The 13,990-nt window shown below is 36.3% G+C and overlaps 1 pseudogene across 1 annotated transcript; it reads right to left on the minus strand.

The window, feature by feature from the left end:
* Positions 1–13,521: 13,521 nt before the first annotated feature.
* On the minus strand, positions 13,522–13,775 carry LOC308269451 (small ribosomal subunit protein eS27-like; annotated as a pseudogene). The gene has a single exon. The product of its transcript is annotated as a small ribosomal subunit protein eS27-like (transcript).
* Between the last annotated feature and the right edge of the window lie 215 nt (positions 13,776–13,990).

A 13,990-nucleotide genomic window follows, 5' to 3' on the forward strand; every position in this document is an offset into this window, starting at 1 on the left:
GAAATCATATCCAAGATATCACTGCCAATTTCAATGTTGTGAGGTTTTATGTCCCAGATTTTCTTCTAAAAGTTTATAGTCTTAAGATTTATATTTAGGTCTTTTATCTATTTTGAGTTAATACTTGTATATGGGATTAGGTAAGGGTCCAATTTTATTCTTTTCCATGTAATTATTATTTTTCAACAATATTTAGTTAAAAGTTTATTATTTCTACCACCAAATGTTCGTGGAAACCTTGTCAAAAATAACTTGACAATATAGGGAAGAATTTAGCTCTAGGCTTTTATTTAACTCCAATGGTTTATATATCTGCCTTTAGAACAGTACTACACTGTTTCAATTATTGTAGCTTTATATGGTTTGAAATCAGAAAATATATATCTTCTAGCTTTGTTCTTTTTCAAGATCATTTTGGGTATCTAGAGTCCATATTCCATATTAGGACAGATTTTTTTTCTGAAAAATAAATATATAAATATATGATAGTTTCACCTAAAAAAATAGAAAAAAAATATTCTCTGGTAAGAAAGAAAGTAAAAAGAAATATTGGAATGTTATCTTTAAGTCATCAAACACTTGGTATCAGACAAATGAAACTGTTATGTGAGATTATCATTTTTAATTTTGGATAAATTGCTATAATACTAGATGTCAACCACTAAGCCAAGCATGGGAGGGAGGGATGGGGAGAGAATGGGGTGGGGATCGGGTGGGGGCTGACTGGGTGATGTGTGCATGTATGTCTACAAAAGTTTGTATCCCACTATGATGTATGAATACAGTGCGCCAATAAAAATAATTAAATAAAAAAATAAAATAAATAAATAAATAAAATTTTGAGCTGGCTTAGTGATTAATATATTTGTGAATGTACATCATGTACATTAGAGATTTTCCCTCTTCCCCCCTCTTATCTCCATCATTTAGGTCTCCTTATTTGCTCATCTATAGTTTTTCCTTCTTCATCTAGAGTTTATCCTATGACCTATTTTCTTCCTAGCTTCCTCATATTAAAGAGAGCATATGATTTCTTATTTTTGTGACTGACTAATCTCAGTATAATATTCTCCAGTTCCACACATGAGAAGAAAGAAAGGAATAGGGAATGGGATGGGAATTGGGTAAGGACTAATTGAGTGATGTGTGCATGTATGCCTCTACCAGAGTTAGGGTTAAGTTCTCTATTAAGAGAAGGGCGATCAAGCCAGGCATAGTTGCGCATGCTAGTAATCTCAGCATTCAGGAGGCTGAGACCAGAGGATCGCAGTTTACGGACAGCTTCAGTTACTTAATAAGGCCAACCGCAACTTAGTAAGACCCTGTTTCTAAATAAAAAATGAAAAATAGGGCTGGGGGTGTATCTCAGAGGTAGAATTCCCCTGGGTTCAATTCCCAGTACTGCAAAAAAAAAAGACATAAATTGGCAATGTGGATCAACTATATGCTTCTTGAAAGAAAGTCACCTAACAGGCAAAGGTACTCATAAGCTAAAAGTTAAAAAATGGAAAAAAATGTCATGCAAATAGAAACTGAAAACAAGCAGAGATAGCAACACTCATATCTGACAAAGCAGGCTTTATGCTAAAATATAATAAAAGAGACAAGGCAGGTCCTTTGTGTTAATAAAAGGAACAATATAATAAAAAGATGTAATGATAGTAAACATTTATGCCTCAAATGTGGGTATACCCATTTTATAAAACAAACTTTTCTGGACATTAGATCTCAAATAGATCTAAACACACCAATACTAGAATATTTCAACACACCACACACACCACTAGATCAATCTTCCAGGTAAATGATAAGTAAAGACTCTCCAGACCTAAAGAACACACCTTAATGCCAAAACTGAACAAACATCCCTCAAGAAAAGTACAGACTAATATCACTGATAAACATAAATGTAAACATTATAAACAAAATACTAGTGATATAAATTCAAAACCACATTAATAAAATTGTATACCATAACTAAGTTGATATCCCCACAATGCAAGGCTGGTTCAACATGTGCAAATCAATACATGTTATTCACCACATAAGTATAACTAAATAAACATAAGTATAACTTATAACTTATAACACATGAGTATAACTAAGGACAAAAGTTACTTGATCATCTAAATAGATGCTGAAAAAGCACTTGACAACATCCAACAACCATTCATGATTTTAAAAACTGCAGAAAATCAGACTAGAAGAAACTTACCTCAGCAGTGAACAATAAACCCAAAGCCAACATCATATTGAACATGGGAGAACTGTTGGAATTTCTTTTTTTTTTTTTGGGTGGTACTGGGGTTCCTGGTAGCCCTTCTTCCTCCGGGCTACACTCCCAGGCCTATTTTATATTTTTGAAACAGGGTCTCTTATGCCAGCGCGGCTGGCTTCGAACCTGCGCCATCCTCCTGTCTCCGCCTCCCAAGCGCGGGGATTACAAGCGTGCGCCACCACGCCCGGCTCCTGGAATTTCTTTTAAAATCAGGAACAAGAAAAGGATTCTCACTATCGCCATTTCTTTTCTTTCTTTTTTCCTTCCTTCCATTCTTTCTTTCTTCCTTTATTTCTTCCATTCTTTTTTATTGGTGCATTGTAGTCATATATCTTAATGGGGCACAAGATGGTAAAGGTAAAGTGATACATACATCACTTATTTAGCTTTTCCCCAATTCCTACCTCATTCCCTTCACCCTCCTTCCTTTCATATTTGGCATAGTGACTGGCTTTGATATCATGTGCATTAGGGAATTTCCCTCTTCCTCCTCCCATCCCCCTCAGTTAGGTCACCCTATTGGTTCATATATGGTTTCTCCATCTTGAGTTGCTCCTATGACCCCCTTTCTCCCTAACTTCCTCATATTAGGAGAGCATCCAGTGTTTTTTTTTTATTTTTGTGACTGATTAATCTCACTTAGCATAATGTTCTTCAGTTCCATCCACTTATCCACAAATGACATAATTTTGTTCTTCTTTATAGCTGAGTAAAATTCTATTGTGTACATATACCATAGTTTTATCATCCATTTATCTGTTGATGGACATCTTGGCTGGTTTCATAGTTTGTCAATGGTGAATTGTGCAGCTATGAACATAGATATATATGCATCAGTTTGGTAGTTTGGTTTCCATTATTTGGGGTAGATACCTAGAAGTGGTATTGCTGGATCATATGTTAGGTTCATCTTCATTCTTCTGAAGATCCTCCATACTGTTTTCTAATCACCACTTCTTTTCAATATAGTCCTTGAGAGTCTTGCCAGAGCAATAAGACAAGAGAAGGATATAAAAGTAGTTTAAGTAGAAAAATAATAACTGAAATTCTATTTGCAGATGACAGGATTCTATATTTAGAAGACCCAAAAAACTCAACCAAAAGATTTATAAAGCTGATTAACAAATTCATCAAAGTATCAGGATACAAAATAAACCTAGAAAATCAGTAGCTTTTCTATATGCAACCATTAATCCACTGAGAAAGAAATACAGAAAAAAAATCCATTCATAATAACTTCAAATCCAATAAAATACCTAGAAACAAATGTAACCAAGAAGGTAAACAACCTCTACAATGAAAATCATAAAACACTTAATAAATTGAATAATATCTTAACAGATGAAAATATCTTCCTTGCTCTTGGAAAGGCAGAATAAATATTATCAAAATGGCCATTCTACCAAAAGTGATCTACAGCATCAGTTCAATCCCTACCAAAATACCAATGTCATTCTCCACAGACCAAGAGTGGTGGCATACACTTGTAATCCCAGCACTTGGGGGGCTAAAATAGGAAGATCACAGGTTCATGGCCAGCCTCAGATACTTAGTAAGACCCTGTTTCCAAATAAAAATTAAAATAGGGCTTGGGGTACAGCTCAAAGGTAGAATGTCCCTGGATTCAATCCCCATTATCTCAAAAATAAGTAAGTAAATAAAAATAAAATAGGTCTTGGGGTGTCACTGGAAGGTAGAATGCCCCTTAGTTCAACCCTCAGTACCAAATGTATAAAAAGAAAAAAAAAACTAGATAACTAAATAGTTATCCAATTATAGTTGCATAGTTTATATAATAAACTTGTATAGTTTATAATAAACATGTATAATATTTGTATAGTTTATGTAATATATACCCTGTTTTTTGTATAGTTTTATAGAAATAAAACTTCAGAGCAAGAAAAATTATTTGACTAAAAAGGCAGATTACACACCTGTAATACAGTACTTGGGAAACTAATATTGGAGGATCACCGGTCCGAAGCCAGCCTCAGCAGTTTAACGAGACTCTCAGCAACTTAGCAGTATCCTATTTCAAAACAAAATATAAATAAAAATGGGGCTTGAGGTATAGCTCAGAGGCAGAATGCTCCTAGATTCATTCACCAAAACTACACACACACACACACACACACACACACACACACACACTCACACACACACGGAAGATTAAAAAATGGTAAAGACTAAATTGTTAGCCAGAGAGTGTGAGCACATGCCTGTTATCCCAGTACTTTGGAGGCTGAGAAAATAGGATCAGAGGTTCAAGGACAACCTCAGCAACATAGGGAGACTCTCAACAACCTAACAAGATCCTGTTTCAAAAACAAAAAATAAAAAAGGACTTGGCATGTAGCTCAGAGATAGAATGCCCCTAGATTCAATCATCAATACTGGGAGGTGGGGTGAGAAAATTGTTCAAGAAGACATAGCAATCCTAAATATGCACCTAATACAACATCAATATGCATGGGTTATAAACTGCTAGAAATATAAGTAGAAATAGATTAATCTACTACTATTGTTGGAGACTTCAATTCTTATAACTGACAGATTCTGAAGGTAGAAATTAGTAGGCATACTTTAACTGAAAAGCATCATCAAGCAGCTGGATCTAGTTGATCTCTACTGAAAACTAACTCCAAGCCAAGCAGGTGGCACATGCCTGTAATCATAGTGCATGGTATGCTGAGACAGGAGGTTCACAGCCAGACCTAGCAACTTAGTGAGGGCCTCCACAATTTAGTGAGACCCTAAGACTTGCAGTGTAACAAAGAGGTACCACTTACATACACACACACACACACACACAGAATGCTCACTCCAATAATTGCAGAATACTCGTGCTCAAATGAAGCCTCTACCATGATAAACCACATTCTGGGACAGAAAGCATACCTTAACAAGTTTAAAAAGAACAAAAATGAATGAGGCATTTTTTTGGACCACAATAGAATTAAACAGAAATCAGTAACATTAAAATAGCTGAAAAATCTCTGAATACTTAGAATAATCAACATACTTTGAAATAAAACAGGCATCAAAGAAATCTCAAGTGAAATGTTAAAATATTTTGAATCAAATGAAGATGAAACATACCTAAATTTGTGGGATGAAATAAAAGTGGTGCTTATAGAAATTTTATAGCATTGTATGTATATATTAGAAAATTTAAAAAACCCAAAAGCAGTAATATAATTCCAACTAATGAAACTGAAAAAGGCAAATTCAATTCAAAAGTAAGTAGGAGAAATATTTTAGTAAAAATAAGTGAAATAAAAAACAAGAAACCAACAAAAGAGTCAATAAAAAGCTAGTTCTTGGAATATCATCTATCCCCAGTCGGATATACTCTAAAAAGGCTGTGGGTACTATCTGAGACAAGACAAGGGTGAGAAGGCAGGAATGACTCCCCAGGCTATCTCTCTTACATCCCTCAGGCCCACCATGGAGCACATGATCCAACAGTGTATCCCCTGACCTCCAACTCTGCTGTTTCTCCACTCCCACCCACTCCCTGCCCCAGTGTCTCCTGAAACCTAGGCCAGAAATCTAGCAACTGTTCTGCCCACCCTTTTCTCCCTCCTACAGTAAATCAAGGTGAGGTACTGTGGATTCTGATGCTGGGGCGACTCACAAGCCCAGCACTTATTCCCAAAACCGTGCCACAGCTAGGACCCTTCCCATCACTGCGCCTTGCCTCTCTGACTCTTCACACTGCCACGTCCCAGACAGATAGCCTAGAAAAGTTTGCTAAGAGTCTGGCATAGTGAAAATAGTAATATTATCTCAACATTACTATTGGGCTAATATTACTCAATAGCTTACTAATAGTACTAACAGTACTAATAGCAATTTTAGATCAATAGCTTACTAGTATTAGAAGTACAAACCCAGATGTGATGACTCCTAACCTCCTTGTGTATCTTAACACTACCTTCAGGTAAAAATCCTCTTTTCTTGCCCCTTTTTAGTTTTTTAGCCTCCTTTTCTATTAATCCGTGCTGTATCTCATGCCGTTCTGTTTTGACGTGTTTACTCAGCTCTTTGCCTCCATGACTCCAATTCTTTGGTTCTTAAGCAGAGAATTCCTTTTTCGGCTCCTTTTGATCAACTTCTTTTTCTCTAAAAAGTCTTTGAGATAGGAATTGGCAGTTTTGTGTCTATTCATAGCATTATTTCAACTGTTACATTCTTTATGACTTTGTTCCCCGTTTCTCCTTTCCCTACTCTCCCTCACTCAGTCACTCCATTGGAGTCTCCGCTCATTTGTATGATGCTGCCTTTATTTCCAAATATCTCTCCAGCTTCCACATATTAGAGAAAACGTACATCTACTTCTTTTTTGAGACTGGCTAAATTTGCGCAATATGATTTTCTCAAGTTCCATCCACTTTCCTGCAAACATTGTGACTTTGTTCTCCTTCATGACTGAGGAAAATTCTGTTGTTTATATATACCAAAGTTTTGTGGGGGGGGGGGTTGAGGGTCTGGGGATGGAACTCAGGATCATTCGACCTCCGAGCTACACCCCCTGCCCTATTTTTTATTCTTTATTTTGAAACCGGGTCTCACTGAGTTGCAGAGGGACGCACTAAGTAGCTGAGGCTGTCCGCGAACTGCGATCCTCTGGACTCAGCCTCCCTAATGCAGGGATTACAAGTGTGTGCCACCACGTCTGGCTAAACCAAAGTTTTATGATCCATCCATCTGTTGACAGACACCTAGGCTGGTTCCATAATTTGACTATTGTAAATTGTGCTCCTATGAACATAAATGTGCAAGTATTTGTTGTTTTTAATTTAAAAAATTGTTTAGTCATACTGGGGTATCAAAACCAGGGTATTATATGATGGGGATTGAGCCTATATTGATTAATAATAAGAACTGTATTAATTGCTAATGAAAATAAGCTTTCATACTTGGGCAAAACAATAAAATCCTTTCCTCTGCCTCAAAGCTGTCAAGAGCTGCAGCCAATATTGACCTCGGTCAACTAAAAGTTAGGTGTTAGCCCAGCTAAACAAGGAATGTTAAAACAAACACTAAATTCTCACAGTAGTTTAAACTAAAGAGAACCCTATATTAATTATCAAGTACACAAAAGAGTTATAGCCCAAAGCCTCCATACTTTAAAGACAAGTTTTCTACATAACAACTTTTAGCAGATATAGAAAAAGGCTAAAACCTCCCCAAGGACTCAAGTGAATGGTACGGACCTTCTCCAAAGTGGGCACATACCATCTAACCCCTGGCCTTGTTAACCAAGTAACAGTTCTTGGTCACAAATCTAACAAGAAAGGCTTGCACCATGGAGATCATTGGTGGGCCTGCATCTGCATTTGGTCGGAAGAGGTAAAAAGACTACTGGCTAAGCAGGATGGGAGGAAGGAAATAATGAATCCTTATAAAAACTGTTTTGTGTTCAGAAACTTCAGTGTCTGACTTTCAAGCCACTCCACTGCATCCTCTCTGATGAAGTGCTTTGTTCTGTCCCTTCTTTCTACTTTTGTAATAATAAAAATGGCTTAAGCTTGCAGACGTTCTGGGTATTTTTTCTAAACTAGGAAAGAACAAGAACCCACGTGGACATCTCAAACCATTACACTTATCTCCAAGGTACCACCAAAACCCTTTTAATCTAATAATAATAATAATAATAATAGTTGTTGTTGTTGTTGTTACTTTTGTTATTTAAAATTTTGAAACTTTTAATTTTTTGTTTGTTTGTTTTTATCTGGGTATGATGGTGCATGCCTCTCTTCCCAGTACTTGAAAGGCTGAGAAAGGAGGATCAGGTTCAAAAACAGCCTCTGGAATGTAGTGAGACTATCACCAACCTAATAAGATCCTTTTTCAAAATATTCTTTAAAAAAAAATAGGCTGGATGCCAGGCATGATGGCGCACACTTGTAATCCCAGTACTTGGGAGGCTGAGACTGAAGGATTGCAGGTTTTCAGCCTTTGCAAAAAGGCCTTAGTTAGGCCCTCTGCAACTTAGTGAGACCCTGTTTCAAAAATAAAGAATAAAAAATAGGGCTGGGGGTATAGCTCTGAGGTAGAATGCCCCTGAGTTTCATCCCCAGTACCAAAAAAAAAAAAAAGGGTTGGGGTGTAGTTTGAAGGTAGAATACCCCTAAGTACAAACCCAGGATCACATGCAAAAAAATATTTTTAACTTTTTTAACATTTTAATTTTTTTTACTTTTTAAATTTATAATTTAAAATGTGTATATGTTTTCATTTTTAAAAATCTTTTGCTGGTGCATTAAATTTTTTTAAAATGTGTATGGCACATGGGGATCCAACCCAGGCAAGGACATTTCTCCTGAGCTGCTGCCCAGTTCTTTCAAACCAGCTTTTATTATTACTATTGCTAATTTTTAATTTTTAAAAATTCTCTCTTGGCCATACTGTGTGATCAAACCAAGGGTGCTCAACCTCCAGATTATGGCCCTTAGTCCTGTAAACTAATGATAACAATAATAAAAATAATAATTTTGTGCCAGGCATGGTGGCACATACCTATAATCCCAGTATTTAGGACTACAAGTTCAAGGTTAACCTCAGCAACTTATCAAGACTATTAACAACTTAGTAAAACCCTGGTCTCAATAAAAAAATAAAATAGAGCTGGGGATGTAGCTCAGAGGTAAAATGCCCTTGGGTTCAATCCCCAGAACCACACAATAAAATAATAGTAATAATTATTATTATGTAATTATTATAATATAATCCATAATATTATATGTAATAATAAAAATATTGTTATTATGTTGCTGTTGTTTTTAATATTTAAAAAAATTGGAGCCATACTGGGGATTGAGCTCCGAGGCATTCTATTTCTGAGCTCCACCCTCAACCATATTTTATTCTTTATTTTAAAACAGGGTCTCACTAAGTTCGGGAGAGCCTCACTAAGTAGTTGAGCCTGTCTGCAAATCTGCGATCCCCCTGTCTCAGCCTCCCAAGTACTGGGATTACATGTGTGAGCCACCACGCCCAGTTTATTTTTTTTATTAACATCTTAATGTTCGTGTATTTAATTGTTTATTGACATTGTAAACAGTTTTAACTTTTTTAAATGTTTAATATTTCAAAATCATTTTTTTATTTTTTAAAAAAATTGTTGGTCAGCCGGGCGTGGTGGCGCATGCTTGTAATCCCCGCGCTTGGGAGGCAGAGACAGGAGGATCGCGCAGGTTCAAAGCCAGCCGCGCGCGCTTATTTAGGAGACCCTGTTTCCAAATTTTAAAAAAATGTAAAAATAGGTCTGGGAGTGTAGCCCGGAGGTAGAAGGGCTTCCAGGAACCCCAGTACCACCAAAAAAAAAAAAAAATTGTTGGTGCATTGACTTGTTGGGTTTTTATGGTCATCCAATATTGAAACCATTGTGCTCTAACCCAGGCGCTCTACCACCCTAGTCTGTTTAAATAATAATAATAATTAATATTATTGATTTTGTTAAATTTTTTTTAATTTAACATTTCCTTAAAGTATTTTGAGGCAATACTGAGGATCAAACCTAGAGGTGCTCTACCCCAAAATATTGCTTATTTTGTACTGGTGGTTGAACCCAGAGACATTCTACCTCCAAGCTATACCCCTAGCCTTTTTCATTTTTTATTTTGAAACATTGTCTCGCTAGGCTGATACATTTTGGTAGTATTGGGGGAATAAAAACAGGGAACTCTGCTCCCAGGCTACCACCCCAATTCTTTCAAACTACTAATATTGCTATTAGATTTTTGTTTTTTGGTATTACTGTGGTATCGAACCAAAAGATAGTCCATATCCAAACTACTGACAAGTTCTTCCTAAAATTATCATTATTATTATTGTTATTATTATTATTATTACAGCTTCTGTGGCTGTTATTTTTGCTGTTTTTAATTAATTTTTTTGGCAGTAATGTAATAACGAATGCGGGGTACTCTAACTCCCTCCCTCTCCCAGCTACCATGCATGTACTTTTTGATATAATATTATTAATAACTGAAGTTTGTTTGTTTGTTTGTTTGTTTGTTTGTTTTGGCAGCATGGGGTGTTAAACCCAGGACCCTGTACCCTCAAGAACCTGGATTGGTGGAATCTGGGATTTAATAGCAATTTTGAAATTGTAACCTTAGTAGTTACAGAAATTGAACACAAGGGGACACCAGTTGCCTTGATTTTAGAAATGCTCAAATAACTTGAAAGTTTGCTTGTATATATGTATAATTTTTAAGATATCAAAAAAGCTTTTTTGTAGTATAGTTTAAAGTCAGGTATTTTGATTCCTCCTGCATGGTTTTTGTTGCTGAGAACTACCTTGTCTATTCTGGGCTTTTTGTTATTCCAGATAAATTTAAGGACTGATTTTTCTATGTCTGTGAGGAATGATCTTGGTAGTTTAATGGGCATTGCGTTAAATCTGTAGATCACTTTTGGAAGGATGGCCATTTTAATGATATTTATTCTGCCAATCCATGAACATGGAAGGTCTTTACATCTTCTAAGATCTTCTTCGATTTCTTTTTTCAGTGGTTTATAATTTTCTTTGTAGAGATCTTTTACTTCCTTGGTCAAGTTTATTCCTAAATATTTTATTTTTTTGTGGGAGATCCTGAGTGGCAGTGTTTTCTGAATTTCTTTTTCAGTGGATTTATGGTTGATGTACAGGAAAGCTTCTGCTTTTTTAAGATTGATTTTGTATCCAGATGCTTTGCTGAATTTGTTGATCAGTTCTATAAGCCTTTTGGTTGAGTTGGTTGTGTTTTCTAAATATAGTATCATGTCATCTGCAAATAGTGAAAGTTTGAGTTCTTCTTTTCCTATTTGTACTCCTCTGATTTCCTTTTTTTGTCTTATTGCTCTGAATAGAATCTCTAGTACTATATTGAAGAGAAGTAGTGATAATGGACATCCTTGTCTCATTCCTGTTTTTAGGGGGAATTCTTGAAGTTTTTCCCCATTTAATATGATGTTGGCGGTGGGCTTATTGTAGATTGCCTTAATAATGTTGAGATATGTTCCTTCTTTTTTTTCTTTCTCTCTTTTTTTTTTTGTGGTACTGGGGTTTCTGGAAGCCCTTCGGGCTACACTCCCAGACCTATTTTATATTTTTGAAACAGGGTCTCTTACGCCAGCGCTGCTGGCTTTGAACCTGCACAATCCTCCTGTCTCCGCCTCCCAAGCGCGGGGGTTACAAGTGTGCGCCACCACGCCCAGCGAGATATGTTCCTTCTATTCCAATTCTCTGCAGTGTTTTTATCATAAATGGATGTTGAATTTTATCAAATGCTTTTTCAGCCAGCGTCTATTGAAATGATCATGTGACTTTTGTCCTTGATTCTGTTTATATGGTGAATTACATGGATTGATTTTTGTATGTTGAACCAGCCTTGCATCCCTGGGATGAACCCTACCTGGTCATGGTGTATGATTTTTTTTATATGGTTTTGAATGCATGTTGCTAGTATTTTGTTTAATAGTTTTGCATCCAAGTTCATCAGAGATATGGGCCTGTAGTTTTCCTTCCTTGAACTGTCTTTATTCGGTTTGGGTATTAGTGTGATGTTGGCTTCACAGAATGTATTTGGGAGAGTCCCGGTTTTTTCTATTTTGCAAAATAGTTTGAGGAGTATTGGGGTTAGCCCTTCTATAAAGCTTTTATAGAAATCACTTGGGAAACCATCTGGTCCTGGGCTTTTCTTTGATAGTAAGCTCTTTATTGCTGTTTCAATCTCTTTGATTGTTAATGGTTTGTTTAAGTGTTCTATATCTTCTTGACTCAATTTTGGAAGGTTGTATTTATCTAGGAAGTTGTCAATTTCCTCCAGATTTTCCATTTTGTTTGAGTATAGTTTTTCAAAGTAGTTTCTGATAATCCTCAAAAAAAAGCTTTTGTTAGCTGTGATTTTTTTACTCTGCGTGCATGAAAACTAAATTTTTGAGTGTTTATAAGTACATGAAATGAGCATCAGCATCAAGTTAATTTTGGAACAGCTTGAAAAAGGGACAGTGATAATTTAATGAAAAGGTTGTCTTTAATACATGAATGAAAGATATGGGTGAAAAAATATATCAAAGAATATGTCATGCTGCCAAGTAATTAAAGGGTTAAATAACCCCTTAATTTTATAGAGAAGACAGTGTATAATGCAGACAGATTTTTTTTTTTTGCTTGTGTGGGAACTTTGAACATGCCCTTCTTTACTTAAATATGGCCATTGTCTCCTCTACTAAAATTTCTGTTATGTGTCATTAGCCAGAATGAGATCAAATGACCACTTTATTAGAATAATGAATGAATGTTTTAATGTTTTAGTCATGACCTATTTATTTAAGTAAAAATGGCCAGAATCAGAATTAAGTCTATAGGTAGATTTTTAAATTTTTATTTTTAATTGATGGATTAAAATTTCTGAGGTGGTGGTGCATGCCTAAAACCCCAATACTTGAGAAGCTAAAACTGGAGATTCACAGGTTTGAGGACAGACTCAGCCAGTAGCAAGACTCTCAGCAACCTAATGAGACTGTTTTAAAACAAAAACTAAAAAGATCTGGGGAGTGTAGCTCAGACATAGTATGTCCCTGGGTTCAATCCCCAGTACTAAAAATAAAAATAATAATAATTCATATGCTGGGCATTATACCTAGAGATGAAAGAAAATGAGGACTTTGATAACAACAAAAATAATGTTGTTATACAGATGTAAATATACAAGTAATCATTGACTGGGTCTCCACCTCAGAAGAAATACACAGAAGGCATCCGGCTGACTCTCTGGGGGGAAAAAAAGGTAGTTTATTGGATACTTGTGAGAATCTGGTTTAGGATTGCTAACTATTGTCTGATACACTGCAACTTGTGATGGCACTTTGAATTAAGCATATTGGCCCCAGTAATGGTTTATTGATGTTCCTGGTGCTGTACGTGTATACGTGCATGTGTGCATGTATGAGTGTGTGTGTTACAAGATGATGTTTTTGATTGGTGCTTTGTAATTTTACATCATAATGACATTTAGAGTGATGGAAACATACATGGCACACAACACTTGTTTCCCTCTGATCCCATCTCACTCCTTGTCCCTCTGTCTTGGCCAACTCACTCACTGCTATAATCCAAAATTATTGACCACACAACTTATAGGAAGATATATATATATATATATATATATATATATATATATATATATAATCTCCAAAATGTGTTTATTGGGATGGTTTCCCACTCATCATCTTGATTTAGGCTGCTTTTAGTGTTGCTTCCTCCTGAAGGAACATCCTTCTGTAAGCCTTGCTTTTCCTCCTGTGGGCTGACAGAGAACCGTGGAGCAGCCAACACACAAAACTACAATTTGCGCATGGCTAAACACTGGGTGATTTTGTAGCATCCTGGGCATTTCATGTCCATGAAGTAGGAGCTGGGGCTCTGCACCAGGTGCTTCTTCTTGTGTTTCCACTTCTCCTCTTCTGGAGAGGGATGAAGGAGATCCTTTGCGAGAGGCATGTTCACGTGGGGAGGTCGTCACCGCCCCAAAGGCTAGGAGATATATATATTTGCTCAGGGTTTTTTTTTTTGGGGGGGGGGAATCTCGGAGCTTCAGTCCATGTCAGGCCAGGTTACATCTGCAGACAAAGCTCAGGGTATGGTGACAGGAAGTAAAGTGAAAGAGAGCAAGATCTGTGTTCTCACATCCTGGAGGCAGGAAAAATGAGAGAGTG

The sequence above is a fragment of the Muscardinus avellanarius genome (genome assembly GCF_963383645.1).
Source record: "Muscardinus avellanarius genome assembly, chromosome: 1".
Taxonomy (NCBI): domain Eukaryota; kingdom Metazoa; phylum Chordata; class Mammalia; order Rodentia; family Gliridae; genus Muscardinus; species Muscardinus avellanarius.